The 14,411-nt window shown below is 36.4% G+C and overlaps 1 protein-coding gene across 2 annotated transcripts in view; it reads left to right on the top strand.

The window, feature by feature from the left end:
* The first annotated feature begins 1,351 nt into the window (after positions 1–1,351).
* Positions 1,352–14,411, top strand: part of LOC134662513 (proton-coupled zinc antiporter SLC30A1) — a 39,107-nt gene continuing 26,047 nt past the window's right edge. Inside the window, exon 1 of one of the 2 annotated variants that reach the window (XM_063518767.1) lies at positions 1,352–1,566. The gene's annotated coding sequence lies outside the window, so the exon portion shown is untranslated. Of the gene's footprint in view, positions 1,571–14,411 lie in introns of both variants that reach the window. The other variant, XM_063518768.1, reaches the window with a different exon arrangement.

Below are 14,411 nucleotides of genomic sequence, written 5' to 3'. Positions count from 1 at the left end.
AAGGATGTAAGTTTGCGATTTTAATTTCAACCTTTAGGTGTCAGTTGAGTCGATCCGAAAATGCCGAGCGATGTCTTTTTCGCTCTTATTGCGTGGAAATAAAGCATTTTTCTATCAGTTTTTGCCAATTCCTTATCGCGTCAAGTGTGGGGAGAGCCCTTTTTTTTCTCAATAGGAAGTTAAATATTTTGCCAGGCTGAACAGCGATTGTCCGACCATAAGACCATACGCCCGAGCCACATGATTAAAATTAACCTAATAATATAGACTTTCCATGTATAAATGACACTTCATTCACCAATCAAGCTAGCATGTAGGTACAGAGTCAACTTGAAAAGCAGCAAAAAAACGCAAGCGCAGCGAGCGCGAAATTTTTTGTGAAATAATTGTGAAAGCGTGTTAAAAAGGCCGGGCCGGGCCTAAAAATCCGAAGTTCCCCAGTGAGGCGTGCTTTCATGCGAGGTCAAAGCCGTGTTTCAGGATAAGCTCAGCTAGAGCACAGACGCCAACCAATGTCCATTGTATTAAAAAGCGAGGCCGCAGTCCGAGCTTGGCGCAGCGAGGTCAAAGGCTAAGCTGAAGAAGAGGAAATTTGGAAGACAAACCAAAAATTGAGGTTAAAAGTGAGGCTGATGGTCGAGCTCAGCAATCTCCACTTTCCACTGATGAGGTTTTAGGCCCTCGAGAGCCTGAAATTCGAGCTCGACATTACAGACTTTAAAAGCTATAAAATAACATAATTTAGGTTCATAATCATCTAATGTTTCTGTGTCTGAGAAACTGATATTGGACATTAGGTATGAGTAGGTACCATATTTTTTTTAATGAATTTTGGCAATTTGGAACAAATATTTTTTTTTACGAGCGCGGGGCCGCCGGGGCCCCCTAGCCGAGGCGGGGCCCATAGGCAGTTGCCTACTCTGCCTTAGGGTTAATCCGGCCCTGGTGATTCTCAAGGAAATGGAACAGCGCAGCGTTTCGACCGCTGTTACCCACTCCAACTCCGAATCGATAACTGCCCGGATGGGTTAAATGCCCGCTTTTTTTTGGAATTGATACATGTTTTCTTCTGATCTAAATTCCAATTAAAGTTACATTCTTCATTATAGATCAATATGGACAACGTTTATGTCATAAAACGAGCGTTTAAGAATGACCCAAGCACCAATGGCTGTGGCTTTGAGAGCCTCGTGAGTAGGGTTTGCAATCCGGATCCGAAATGTATAAAATTATCCGAATCTGATGGATCCGGATCCGCTGATCTTCCCATAGATTTCGGATCCGTCGTGCAAACCCTACTCGTGAGCATTGGCGGATTTCGCTAACACTTGGACAGCATGTTATCGGGTGTATCGTCGATAAGGTGACGGCGCGCGCGCACTCGACCAGTGCCGCGGTACCCTCCGGCGCAAGAGCCGCGCTTCGCCAGCCCGCCTACCTCGCCTCGATAAATATTATACAACTGATAGCATTACCGGCGATTGTTTTGTAAACTGACCTGTTGTGACAAGGATTGCTTTACTTTGACTTGTGCGGTTGAACAGAAGCAAAGTAGGTGCTATTTATGTAAGTAAATTATGATTATATCAAATGTACAGATACATTTGTCAAAAATTGTAATCAAATTTTTTTATATAACCTATTTGTATGTTTTAGTAATGTTCTAAGTCAGTGGTTCCCAAAGTTGATTGAGCGCCGACCCACCTAAAACAATAACTGCCAAATTCGGGACCCACCCCTAGGCCATTTTAAATAGGGAGCATAAAATATTATGAGCATCGGCTGTTAACCCGATTGGTTATTGGTTATTGATTTATCGTCTTGTTTCAGTGGCACATAGTTTGGAAAATGCTGCTCTAAGTACATACCTAAATATAATAATGTTCTTCAAATTATCAAAAACAGAATATTAAGTAAATACTACATTTCATATGAATAAAAACAAAATTATCTTTATCTAAGAGGGTCACAAATAGTCTCATTTAACGTCTTAATGTAGTGTCTATTTTTGTTTGACAACATGAAATCGCAGGGTGACCTATTCCATGCGGCGCTCGCGGACTCCGACTGCGTGCACCCAACCGAAGCAATCTCTGCGTATATTTTCTCCTGACCTTTCTAATTTCTCTTAGCCAATATATCATTATCTGCTATGAAAAGCAAACTATAAAACACAACGTTGGTTACTTAATAATACAATACCATTGTAATGTTGTTTATATTCCCGATCGAACTGCAGTTGATCAATTGTTATTAGCAAAACAGCTGTTCAGACTTCGTAAAGTACCGTGACGGTCGACTTGCAGCTCATGTTATTGCTGATATTTGACTAGAACGGCCATTTGAACCCTTTCGTCTTTAAAATTAATAGAACTGAACTGATAAGGTAAACGTACTAGTGCTCGACATGCTAATGCCCAATAGATGACACCCTGCTGTCACTTTTATTGACAATGACTTAAGTTTCAAGATGACATGTAGGTACTGGGACCGCGTCGTGCACCTACGTTTACCTTAGGTTTTTAAAAAATCCCTTCGTTCTTAGAATTAGATAAAATGCTAGAAAAGAAATGTATTGGTTCTTAAGCAATATTCCCGTGTTTAGTACGTGTTATCTCTAAAAAATATCAGAGATGTTGAGAGGTCTCCGAAGAGTCCGAAGTAATATTTTATATAAGTAATAGGAATAGGTCATATTTAAGATTAAATAGCAATATATATCTACCATTGACTATTATATATTACTTCGTAAAGACGAGCACTAAGAATGGTGCCAGTGCAGCGGTGCAAAGTTCACCTTTGTACTTGCCTCTTCCTATTGTAAATAGCATTTATTTCAATATTCACTAGTATTTTGTACAATAAAGAGTTTAATAACATACTCGTACGAGTACCTTTGCCCTCTACTACTTCCAGGGGTAAATCACTTTGCGCCGCGCGGCCTGCACCAAAATTGGTCTCTCAATAAAATACTAGTAGGTATAATATATTAATTAGTATGTATATATCGTCGCCTAGCACCCATAGTACAGGCTTTACTTAGTTTAAGTTGATCCGTGTAAGATTGTCCTCTAACCAATATTATTTATAAGTAAATTAACAGTGCATAACAGCTGGTTGCAGAAATAATGACAAAAATGCGGACCACACAGTATAGGTAAGTATGTAATATGCAAACCTATTACTTATTCTGTGCCTATGTGTGGTCCGCATTTTTCGTCAACGTTTAGGCACGTTTGGTATCTATACCTAAAACAGGGGTGTTGTTATACAGTGAGCCTTCTGTACGTAGTAGGTGTTATTAATTTATGCTGTGCTAATACATATCAATACATACTTAGGTAAGCTACTTAGATAGCGTAGCTAAGTATCCTTTCAATGTCTGATAAGTGATAAGCATTAATTATTCGGACATTGACCTTTTATGTAAGTTAGCTCTTATAGCTGGCCAACCAAATCTTATCAGTAAAAAAAGGCGCGAAATTCAAATTTCTATGGGACGATATCCCTTCGCGCCTACATTTTTCAAATTTGCCGCCTTTTTCTACTGTCAAGATCTGGTTGACCAAGTATATATCCTTTACTTTTTTTTTATAGAAATAGGTACGACGTTTGGTACGAACCAGTGGCAGAGCAACGACGTAAGGGTGAAACACAAGTCCGCGTCTAGTCCCACGGTGGCAGAACGGGGATGAGGGGATTAGATTATGTAATCCCATCGCACACTCCCCGAAATGTATCCTGTAGAATACCGATAAACAGGCTACCTTTCTACGGTGTTCAAGGCTCTGCAGTCTAGCCTCTACCACAGCTTTACTTGGAAGATGCACAAAAAAAGGAAAATGCATAGGTGTCCTACTACCAAACTGCTATGCTATGCCTTGGAAATTTTCATATACTTATAATAAATCGCCATCGAAGTCAACGTACCTTCCCACGTGCACGGACGCTGCTATTAGTAAACACTCAAAGAGGCCAATTCGAATTCACATTTTATGTAATTTCGTCATTACCTATTTCCTCTTTCCTCTTACTCACGCCAATAACTACAAGCGAAATGCACGCGCGAATGATAACAAAATGATATCATATATTTTGATATGCCTATATTTAATGATATATTTTGATAACCAAGTGTAATTACTTACCTACTTTGTAATTTTAGGGATGCGGGAGTACTTAATTAGTACCTATTAAATTAAAGGACTTTCATGTTTTCTTATTGTTCAATATTCGATCGATAGGTACGAAAATTTCCTGATAAGTAACTGTTTTTATACTTCGCATTTATATGACTTTTGGCACATAGATATTTAGATAATGATTGTCATAGATATGAATTTATAACTGGTTCATTAGTCATTAGATAAAGATAGATAAAAGATAGTTTATTCAAGTAGGCATAACTACAATGCGCTTATGAACGTCAAATAAAGTTACACCGGCTCCAATCCTACATCTCTGCCCCGAGAAGATTTATTGGAGGAGGGTATCCCAATATGGGACCGGCAACAAACTCGGCGGGACACATCTTTTGAAAAAAAAAATACATCTTATAATTAACATGCATTACGAGAAAATAAGGAAAAAATACAATTTAAATTACTTACTATAAAATTCATACAATTATAGGTACTTACACATAAGGTGTAATAGAAATTTGATTTAAAAAAAATATAACATGGAATCACAAATTCGTAGCTCTTTCAGAAAACATATCAAATTCTTACAAAAGGAAAAGAAAATAAGTTACATTACATATGTACCAGGGATGTTGCGGATGCAGATTTTTTGACATCCGCGGATGCGGATGCGGATGCGGATATTTAAAGGCTCATCCGCGGATGCGGATGTCAAGATTACGTACTTAAAAAACGTGAAATATTAAATTTCTAGTACTTTTTATTTTAAAAAAAACGAAACGTTTAGTATTTGTGCAAGAATATAAGTGCGTTATATTTAATAAACAGTAACTTGGCCGACTTTTCTGGATCTAGACTATTCTAGACGATGTCGTTATAGGTAATGACGAAATTACCTAGCACTTACGCCGCCGCTAAGACGTTCCTGTACCGACTTGTTCGACATCCGCATCCGCATAAGCTCCGCATCGATTTTATGCGGATGCGGATGCGGATGCGGATGTCGAAAATAATGCGGAAGTTCCGCGGTTGCGGATGCGGATGCGGATGTTCGCAACATCCCTGATATGTACCTACTTTAACTATGTAAGGTTTATTCGGGTTATTCCGGAAATCGAGTAATCCCGAAAATCATTGTAAAATCACTCTTATTCCGTTATAGTAACAGTCAGTTTTCGGAATTATCCGCCAATATTCGTTCATTCGGACATACCCGAATACACCTTAATTGTTGAAAAACCGTAAATATGATAGTTACAATTATTTTGTATACCTACTTACTTTTCACAGCTGGCTGAACTTTTTTGCGGGAAAATAAACAAAAGCTAAAATCGGTAGTACTTAACAAATCGTCAGATGACAAGCGAAACTCACTAATTATGTAGTACAAAATATTTAAAAAAATCAACCTTCTTTTAGTACTAATATATATGGTTCACTGTGACTATGAACTTATGGTGGTAATTCTAATTAGGTAGGTAGTGTTTTTCTTGACGCCTGAAGAAATACTCATACATGGGGTCAGCTTCTCAAATATATAAACATAGACGTACGAATATAATAAGAAAAATGTTTTATGTTTTCACACATTTTAGCATATATTAGGCACATTGGAGGGAATTTAATTTAAGCAAGATCCGACCGCTCCGGAGTACTGTATATATATACCTACACAGTTACAATATCTAGATAACTAGGTACTCGAAAAACATTCGGTACCCTCCTTAACTCTTCGTCCGGCGAATATATATAGCGTTCGCGCGACCTAGTTAAACTCAATCATACATAAATATCTAATACCTACTCAAAAAACATTACCCTCCTTTCTTCGCTTGTCGGGTAAAAATAGCTGCTAGCGAGTACCTAGCGCTCAATTCGAACTCTTTCGGGACTCAATCTCATGATAGTCATGATCCAGTATTAAAGCTCGAAACTAAATGCAGGCAGAGTGGATATGATAATTATGACGTCCGACTTTCAATCCGGAGGTCGCGGCTTCATATCCTGGCTCGTACCTGAGTTTTACGGAGCTTATATACGGAATATCAGGAAAGCTGCATACATCTGCGATACAAAATGCAAAGGTGTATTTAAAGTCCCTAATCCGTATTGGGCCACTCACCCATGGGGGGGGGGGGGGACTATAGCCCAAGCACTCTCGCGCCTGTGCCCCCGAGACAAGAAAAGATAAGTTGTCGAATTAGGTACACCCATTTTTAAAATGGCACAAATAGATTGAAAAGTATATATGTAAAAGTCTAGGGTAATGGTACAAACATACAAGATGTGCCTCATAAAACAGAAGAAAGCTCTACAGTTTCTTGTAGGATGTTCACGTGTACCTGACACGCATATGTCTGGTACACGTGGTGTCTAAAATAGTATTCCTTTTATATGCGCTAGCAAGTCTAGCAACTGGGGCCTTATTCGACATGCCAATTTTGACGTCGCATGTTGAAGTTCATTTGAATCTGAACTATCGTGGGTTGTCGAATAGGTAAAGATCATTATCTGTCAGTGAATCTCATGTAAACAAATCATTTCATCGCTAGACTTGATTGTCTATTGGTATGGCCGCCATGTTTGGATTTATGACATTTAAAAGGGGATTCTATGGCATAGAGTAAACTGCATTTCTATTTTCTATAGTTTTTTGATTCCTCTACTCGACGCAAGATGGAGTTAACAGTCAAATTTTGATCTTGGCGTTATAAAAATAAACCGCAAGAACATGACATGCAGTTGCGTTGGTGTAGATCTATCATGAAAACGAATATATGACAATTGTCCAGAATTAAAAAAAACTTGACAATAAACATACAGCAATACATATACCATTAAATGTCAAAAAGAAAACAGATTTATTATAATTACTAGGTAACAAATTATATATAAAGTTTAAATTTTAAACCAATCGTCGTGGTTCTTAGCAATGAACTTCTTGTAACTTGTGCGAAAAATATCATTTGATATTACACCAATTACTTTATGGTGAAGTAAAATATCATGAGTCATGAGGAAGACGGAGTAGCCACAATAAGCTATATTTTTGTCCTCTGGGTTAGATGGCAGTGAAACAGGGAGAGATAGTGAAGAATGCGGCAAAATAAGCATTTATTGTGTTGTTAGTAGTTAGTAGACTAGTTTTTTTTTCTAAAAATGAAAATTGACGCAACGGCGAGCTCATAGCCCCCTATGAGCCAGTCTGTTAGGTGCAGGCTTAAGGGCTAATCCCGGGGGAAGCGGAGCGTCGGCGACTAGCTGGTTGCATCTGCATATCAACCTCTTCTCACTTTTACCTCAGGTCCTTTGATTAATAAATTAAGGTAAAATTCGTAAGAACTAGTGCCTGTGCCATATTCTAAATTGGACGCTATGCCTAATTAGTTGATATAAATTAAATAATAAAATAATTATTTATTTAATTAAATTTATAACAACGCAACGTGGGGTTATTCATGTTGATATTTAATGGCTTATATAAGACAGCGGTCGTATATTGCCTCAGAAATTTGGATTTTGTCAGTTTGAATGAACGGCAAACTGGAGACATTGAGATTAATTTTAAACTTATTATTTTAGGTGTTCGTAAGAAATAAGGTATTGAACATTGACGGAAAATCGCGAAAACCCGGCCAGGTGCGTCGGACCACGCAAAATGGAGGAGGATTCCATACACTTACTTCTTCTACCATGTATCCATATGCCAAAATAGCAACAAAAAAGCCGAACAAAAATACCGTTTCTTCGCAGCACTAGATTTCAGTCCTTTTTTTAGAAAAGTAATATGTTTAGGTACATAATATATATGTAAGTAATTTTTGTTATAATGTGAAACTTATATGTTGTGTTACGAGACTTACGAGTAGCTAACTTTAAACTTTAACAGCCTAACAGATCCCAATAAGGCCTAGTTTACCCTCTGGGTTGGAAGGTCAGATGGCAGTTGCTTTCGGAAAAACTAGTGCCTACGCCAATTCTTGGGATTAATTGTCAAGCGAACCATAGGTTCTCATGATCCGTGGCAAAATCGGGATAACGCGAGGAAGAATAACTTTGTCACAATAAAGAATATTTGGCCAAATATACATCCGTATTTTATTACTCTTATTTGACCTACCTACTCGTATTGAGTCGTATTTTGCCGCCTAGTAGCCTCGAATTGGTTGTTGTATGTGGCTTTCCATAAATTAAGGGTCCTTATGCTTCAATAAGGACGTTTTCATCTGAAGTTGCAATAGAAATTGGAAAGCCACATTTTTACAAGCTTTTAGTTAGTTTCATCTGTCCCGGTTCCAATCAAATCATGCAAATTAAATTTGACCCACTTCCCGGGTGTTCAATGAAGCTGAAAATTTACATAAGTACATAATATGTAATATGGGCATAGAAGGTAGCATCCTATAGAAGTGGTCTACGCGTGCCTCCGTGAGGGACAAAACATACGCAATGCGACGCTATGATAGGTAGAATTTATTTGTTATGGTGGGCAACAAATAAATTCGACCAATCATCCATGCTAATTTACGGTGAGGAATAAAAAAAAATGTGAGACTGTGACAAGGACAAACAATAATAGCGCTTTCGCTGCTACTCCTACTGAAAGATACATAAGTCTATCCCGTTCTGTCAGTTATCCCCACCACTCATGCCCAATCCAGTTTAATACTAGATTCATGAATATGGGTGACAATACAATATTTTTATGGTACCATCGAGCTGATCTGATGGTGATGATACAGACAGTAGTCTTTTAAGTCTTTTTAACTTTGTGATAAAACAACGCAACTTAATTGTATTTGAAACTATTTAAAGAAAAATACAGTCAGAAATTCGAAATTTTGTTATCTAACCTCTCAATCACTCTTGCATATTCGAGCGATAAAGAGGCAAATAGCTGAGTTTCGATTTTCGCACTTCCCGGTAGGCCCCTTTGTAAACAAACCGCCTTGATGTATCAATGTCAAATTTTTAATTGTCTGTGAAAACTTGTCAAAAAAAAGTTTAAAGAAAAGGCAAAGAGTAGTATAATATATATAGCGCTGGCGGTACACCGAGAAATTCAGTAAAATGCTGCAAATGATGTTAAAGGTATGAAAATCGGTACGAACATTTGAAACAATTTGACCTGAAGCACCAACAAATAAAAAAAACGAGAGGAGTTATGACGTCATCTTTTTTTTTTATGGAATTTAAAAAAATATTGTACCTATCGTGTGTGGTATTAAACGAAAGGGCTTTCTGAGCCGATTCCAAAAATATATCACATCATTACATTTCAGTATTTTTTTTAAATAATACAATAAATAATTTTCAAAACATACCAAGTTTGGGTTTCTCCAGATACAATACCGTTAAAAAATGTTTTGTAAAATATACCTCAAATTTTATACTTAATATCCTCATATCTAATCCTAATAAAGCAATTTTGAAATTATTTACATTTAGGTTTTTTTTTTAATTTTTCAGTTTTACAAAGTGTGATTATGAATCTCTCAATTAAATATTTAAAAAGAAAGCATAAAATTAATATATAACGTTTTTTTCAGAAAGTCGCTTATATCTCGGAATCTATAAGTCGTAGTAAAAATTGTCTATGTAAGAATTAAGAAAGAATTAACTGAAAAAACTCACCTTTAACGCTCCCCCTCTCCCGAGTTCTCCACCCCCACTCATTAGAACTTTTTCTTACTTAAAGCTTAGATATTACCAAAGGAACATGCAGTAGTATTTTATGCAACCGTTGTTTAAGAGAGGTCAAAAAAGGCGAGTGGCGTGAGTAAGTAAATTTAATAAAGACGCCACGAGTATTTTTTGAAAGTTAAACAACGTTGCATACAATACTTTTTCTACGACCAAGCGCTTACTTTGAAATGCAATGAAATAATAATAAAAATGGATGATGATGATTGTTTCATGTCCTAATGTGATAGGTTGTTCAGTGGGTGGGACTTTTAAGGGGAACGAAAATTTTATTACTTTTGCGCTACGACGCACGGTTTAGGAGATACAGCCCTGTAAATATTTCTCTTCCTTTTTTTCTTTTTTTGTTTTTTAAATCTTACTTAGGGATTTCTTAAAGGGGAACGAAAATTTGATTATTTTTGCTCTACGACGCACGGTTTAGGAGATACAGCCCTATAAAGATGAAAAAAAAAATCGTACCAGTAACCAAAACATGTCTATGGTTCACTCGTCTGTCAGAAATGACAATTAAAATTAGGTTGGCAACAATGTATTCCATACAATATTTTTTAAGTGGTGATTACACGAAGTATCGTAAAAGTGCCAAAAAGATACTGCTAACTATAAGATAAGAACTATAGGGGGTTTAAAGGTGTGTGCACGACCCTTTAAATGACAAATAAAAGTACGGGAGTAGAAAAACCAAGTTTCAATACTCTTATTTTACCCGAATGACATTATTACTCGTATTTATTCATTCGGACATAATATTCGGACATTATATTCGGCAGGGCTATTATTACACTTTGTAAAATTGAAAAATTAAAAAAAAAATTAAATGTAAATAATTTCAAAATTGCTTTATTAGGGTTAGATATGAGGATATTACGGATAATTTGAGGTATATTTTACAAAAAAAATTAACGGTATTGTATCTGGAGAAGCCCAAACTTGGTATGTTTTGAAAACTATTTTTATTATAATTTAAACAAAATGACTGAAATGTAACGATGTGATATACTTTTAGCATTGGCTCAGAAAGCCCTTTCGTTGAATACCACACACGATAGGTTTCTAATTTTTTTTTTCATACAAAAGAAACATCACGTCATAACTCCTCTCGTTTTTTTTTATTTGTTGGCGCTTCGGGTCAAATTGTTTCAAATGTCCTAAAGATCAATCGTACCGATTTTCAGACCTTTAACACCATTTGCAGCATTTTACTGATTTTCGCGGTGTACCGCCAGCGCTAGAAGTCGGCAGCAAAGAGTAGTGTAATATATAGGACAGTCGGCAGTCAACGTTTGTTCCTAATAAATATAACATTGATGAATAAAGACGGTTTCCTTCCGCGAAACCAATTTCGTTATGTGCCACCATTAAATTTCGTTCGGATATGCAAGAGTGATAGAGAAGCAAATACCTATCGCAATTTCCCCCATTCCCCTTTGGATGGTTCTTGTTTGAGTTATAATAATGTCATTGTATGGAGGACTCAACCTTTCCGTTGCATTTTTAAAGTGTTTTTATATCGACATGACACTGGCTAAATGCCAAAAAAAAACCGCTGTCATAGTAACGAAAATAATAAATACGTCAATCGAAATAAACAACGTAATATACAAGAAAAATTGGAAAAATAGTATATGATAAATATGTAAAACATCATTAATTATCGAATTAAAATTACATACAACATTGTGTAAAAAAATTGAGGCAAATTATACAGCCCGATTATACGGGTTACATCTTGAAAAAAAAAATGATTATCTTGGAAAGAAGAGTAAATATACATAGGTGAACACAATGGTGAACAAAGGTATAGTAAAATAGGTAGGTAAATAATTCAGGGTTTGCTTGTCTGGTCCACGCATGCTGTACCTACCACGACCACGGCACGGCCGTCTCCTGCTAACTTTTCGCTATAATATTAAAATCATAGGTATTAGACCTATGATTATAGCGAACAAATATTTCATGTTCATGATCTCGAATTTAAGACTTTAGCTTAGATTTATGGCGTGCGGCCTAGCGCGCGTTGCCTCTATGAGGAGCTGTCAAAGCGCTTTATATCTGTATGCTTCTGATGATGCGGATCAGCATTGTTATCCAGCGGGGCAAGCGGTCAGCCTGCAGCCTTTCTGGGCACCCTACCGCACTTGGTAGGTCACTACCACGATTTAGGGCAAATAATTTATTTATAAGTTTTTAATAATATATATCTTATACCTTTAAACGAGCCATTCTTGTATATTTATTTATTTATTTATATGTATATATATTTCGGGGATCTCGGGAACGACTCTAACGATTTAGATGAAATTTGCTATATGGGGGTTTTCGGGGGCGCAAAATCGATCTAGCTAGGTTTTATATCTGGGAAAACGCGCATTTTTGAGTTTTTATATGTTTTCGAGCAAAGCTGGGAAGACATTAAGTTTTTAATTTAAGTGTTTTTATCATGTTTCATATTTAAACTTACAGATGTGGACCACCAGCGTGGTTTTCTTATTTCCTGTTACCAACCTGAAACACCATACCTACTTGAATATCAGAAAATAATCTATAGTGAAGAAAATTAAATAAAGTTTAATGCTTAAAAACTTTAATGTTTTATTAAAATTAAACGAAAAAAAATGTGTAAACTGAAATATAGCTGGTCAACCAAATCTTGTCAGTCAAAAAAGGCGCGAAATTCAAATTTTCTATGGGACGATATCCCTTCGCGCCTACAACTACATTTTTCAAATTTGCCGCCTTTTTCTACTGTCAAGTTCTGGTTGACCAAGTATAGATCTAATTTTTTTATTTGTAGTTGAATAACATATATGTATTTAATTTCCTTTAATTAAAAATCATCTCTGTGTAGATACATATTAAACAATAGGTACTTTTAGGTCTTGGTAAGTAATATAGTCATAAGTGACTATATTACTTACCAGTATTTGGCTACATTACTTACCAAGACCAGAGCCTGACCTGTCAGTCACCAACTATTTTGATGCTCTTTGTAGGTAGCATCAAAATAGTTGGTGACACAAAGTTACCAAGTTACTAAGGTAGGTACCTATATAGTAGGTAGTAGTAGTGCAATATTTAGTCAAAATATTTTGACTAATTTAGATTATTTTTATACCAAAAAGGTAATACAAGATATAGCTGGTCAAGCAGATCTTGTCAGTAGAAAAGGCGGCAAATTTGAAAAATGTAGGCGCGAAGGGATATCGTCCCATAGAAAATTTGAATTTCGCGCCTTTTTTACTGTCAAGATCTGCTTGACCAGCTATATTCATGTTCCACTTAGAAATAAAATACGGACTTTTCTGAATATATGGTTTACGAAATGTGTTAAGGTACAACTTGTGGTTTGTTAACGTGGATTAGAAATAGGCAGCTTGAGTTGAGAGAGGTGATGAGTAAATTCTTTAATTTTTTTTTACAATTTGGAGCGTTTATAAGAGAATGTGTGGAGCAAGCATTATTTGACGTGTAGGTGTGGGTTCAACAAAAAGATCGCTTGTTAATAAGGCATTCTTGCTGTTAAAATTCAATTATTAATAGCCTTTATCGACCATCAGCAATGTAGTCCCTTTTTGATTGATGGAAATTGTCACGTAAGTTCCACTACTCGCCGCCGCATCGCCTACAGCGCATTCGTTGGTCTATCGCTCACAAGATGTCATTAATTCATGTAAACTTACGTACTGAAAAAAAAAAGTTTTACTCTTTGCTATAAATTACCCTTTCGCACGTCAAAAACTCCAAGATGGTGCCGAAGGTCATAGAGAACCAAGTCTACCTTTGGAATCATTACTTGTCAAAATTTGACATTAGCAATCCACAGTTAGGTGACAACCAAACCAAACCATTATAAACCTTAAAGTAATAATAAAACAAAGTTGTTTTTTGTTAAATTATTGTTTGTACCAAATGAACTTCAGCACTTGATGAACTTCAAATGAACTTCAGCAGTTGAATTTCAAATGACGCGAAATCTGACAGTTGTACATGTCGAATAAGGGCCCTGATACATCGGTGGCAAGCGACAATGACAGGTCTGTGGTGGCAAGGCAAATTTTAAAAGCGTCGACCTAAATTTTAGTTAGTCTATTTAATTATGTCATACTAACACTAGTAATAAGATTTTAATGTTCACTAACCATGTATGGACCTTTAGTCTGAAATAAATGATTTTTATTTATTTTTTTAAATGCAGTATCTGGTGACGAAACAAAGAAAACTGTCCATTAGTTGTTTACAAATGTACATCGATTTAGATTATAGAGCTGTTTATACCACATAGGTGGCAAAAAAGCATACGGGCCGCCTGATGGTAAGCAGTCACCGTAGCCTATGGACGCCTGCAACTCCAGAGGTGTTACATGCGCGTTGCCGACCTTTTTTATCATAATTAGACCAATCTAACCGCAGTTATCACGGCCATGTCTGCCAATGCAAAAAATGACACGAAATAGAGCATGGAGTTTCGTCCACCATTACTTTTAGAAGAATAAAAGAAAAAAAATGTTTCATTCAAACCGTAAAGCATCGAAACGAAACGAGCTTGTTGAATGGACTTGCGTT

Source organism: Cydia amplana, chromosome 3, assembly GCF_948474715.1.
Source record: "Cydia amplana chromosome 3, ilCydAmpl1.1, whole genome shotgun sequence".
Classification (NCBI taxonomy): Eukaryota; Metazoa; Arthropoda; class Insecta; order Lepidoptera; family Tortricidae; genus Cydia; species Cydia amplana.
Note: the sequence above shows the minus strand (reverse complement) of the source record. Positions and strands in the feature narration are given on the sequence as shown.